General features: G+C 39.6%; 1 protein-coding gene across 1 annotated transcript in view; it reads right to left on the reverse strand.

Moving 5' to 3' along the window:
* LOC137997362 (endothelin-converting enzyme 1-like) overlaps positions 1-2,500 on the reverse strand; it is a 91,135-nt gene that overhangs the window by 53,086 nt on the left and 35,549 nt on the right. The window lies entirely within an intron of this gene.

Here is a 2,500-nt window from a genome sequence, read left to right on the forward strand (position 1 = left end):
TCAGTATTTATCTACGTGATTTGCAGTATAAACGTTTAATGCTTTCCCTGATTTACTGCTTTTATTCCATACTTGAAAAGCATTTCAGGCCTAATATCTCCACCTTGCCTGCTCTATCAAAGATATTTGAGAAGCTTGTAAGGACTCGAATGACTTCTTTCTGTCAGACCGAGTCCGTCCTTGCTGATACACTTTCTAGTTTTCGAAAAGGACACTCTACAAGTACTGTGCTACTAGGCATGCGCGACCACCTTATTAAGGCAATCAAGAAAGGAGAGGTTACACTAATGGTCTTGGCCGATTTTTCCAAGGCATTTGACACTGTACACTATGGAACTTTGATCAGTTAACGCTCATCACTCGGTTTCTCCAAGTCTTTCCTTCACTGGCTCACTTGTTATCTGAGCGATCGAGCCCACATTGTGCGGATCGATGAACGCATATCTACACCAGAAAGGGTGCCGTTTGGTGTGCCCCAGGGCTCAATATTGGGGCCAATACTGTTCAACGTCTATGTATCTGAACTACAGGAGAATATTCCTTCATCTGCTAAAGTTTACCAATATGCAGATGACACTACTATACTTATAAGTAGTCGCCCATCCGAATTCCAAAAATCCGCAGAAGTGCTAAACTCGTCCATGGAAACGCTCATCTCATGGTCAAATAGTTCTCAACTAGCTTTAAATCCTAATAAGACCACAAGCCAGATGTCACGTCACGTGTACATGTTTAGATAGAGATCGTCCAGTTATTTCTGTTTCACAAAAGAATCTAGAATACTGTAAAGTAAGCAAGATTTTAGGTGTTCACTTCCACGAGAACCTCAAATGGGATAAACATGTTCGCACACTTTGTAAGTCCTGTTATAGTAGTATAAGAATTTTAAAGAAAGTTAAGAACTTTGCTGATTACAGACTCCGCAAACACCTAGCGGAATCATTGATACTCTCAAAACAAGATTACTGTGACACTGTCTTTTATCCCTTGCCTGACTTTTAGAAGGACGGTTTGTGAATACTCCTAAATCTTGTGCACGAGGCTTTATACAGCCCTAACTGGCCAGCATCTGTGCAACTGGTTAAAGTACAACACAAGCGAAATTTGCGCTCTAGTCAAGCAACGAGACTACAAATGCCATTAGAAAAGGGCACTTTTCAGGATGCAGCAGCCACTCTTTTTAATGCCCTTCCAGCAAAACTAAGACAATGTAGAGACTTCAAATCGTACAAGACTGATGTCTTTATTTACATTTTTCCCTCTTAAGTTGTTTTCCTGTATATATATATCTATAAATTGTTAATGACACTACTGATGATATGGACAAGGTTTTACACACAAGAGAGGCCTTTTGGTGCGCACAGTTATGCAGTGACCCTCCAACCTTACGGCTTGAACAAAAGATCCGAGTTTAATTCCAAAAATAGAATAAGGTTTAATTAATCATTCACTGGAGTAATTGTGCAACCAGTTGGGCTTTTTTTCAGTTACGCTGTGCAGATCGGCATTCTCACAGGCCCTGTTCAGGGATTCTATTACTTTTTAGAGCCCCTGGGCGGGGTTCTGTTGTTTTTAGCACTGGCGTGGTTCCAGAGGCTTTCTCTTGGGATCTTGTTTTGCGCTCATCATATGGCCACCTGATTGCATGATTTACAAAGTCCTGTTGTTTATTTTAAATTATTAGTTTCGATGTCTGGTGATTAACGCCTTTTTCGGAATAGAGCTAACTATTTCTTATCTCGCGTATTGTCCACTTAATGAATTCCAACCGCACATATTACGTGACATATTATTGTGATTTTTTATAATTTTTTTGTAATTTTAAACATTTAACACCTTTTGGTTCATGGTTTTGTATAAATAGCGCAAGTTCAGTTGTACCAGGTATTTCTAGTTTTTAGTTTTTAGCGTGTACTGAAGAAGCCCGAAGGGCGAAACGTTTACACGAGATTAAAATATAGTAGACCTGTGAGAAGTTCCCCAGCGACTCATTTTTTCATTCTCCCTATTAACTTATCTGAGTCAAGACGTTTTGTATCCTTTTGGATCCTCCTCGCAAGTGGCATCATCGTTCGATACTCAATCTTTATCATTCTACTTATATCTTATATCAGAAATTCAAGAAAGCAATTGCAAACTATAGACCAAAAAAGTGGGTCAGCACGGTTGGCGTTCGGTGATGTTTTGAGTGAGTTGATTGACAGGATTGATTCATGTTGAATTTAAGTTAATACAAGAGCCTACATTTATCCTTCATATCCAATTTTCATTTTCATTTTCATAAGAGTTAAATACTTTATATTTGATTTGTAATGCCACCGAGAAAGAAGCAAGGTGCCGGTGGGCAAAGTGTTGTCGAAGCTCACAGCGAGAGCAATGGCGGCGATCTTGGAGAAGAGTTCGTGTCCTTGGGCACTGTTAAAGAAGTGCTGAAGGTTCAAGAATCAATGCTCCGTACACTCTTCGACTCTGTAGTAAACTCTCTAAATGCGAGAATCGA

Source organism: Montipora foliosa, chromosome 3 (genome assembly GCF_036669935.1).
Source record: "Montipora foliosa isolate CH-2021 chromosome 3, ASM3666993v2, whole genome shotgun sequence".
NCBI lineage: Eukaryota > Metazoa > Cnidaria > Anthozoa > Scleractinia > Acroporidae > Montipora > Montipora foliosa.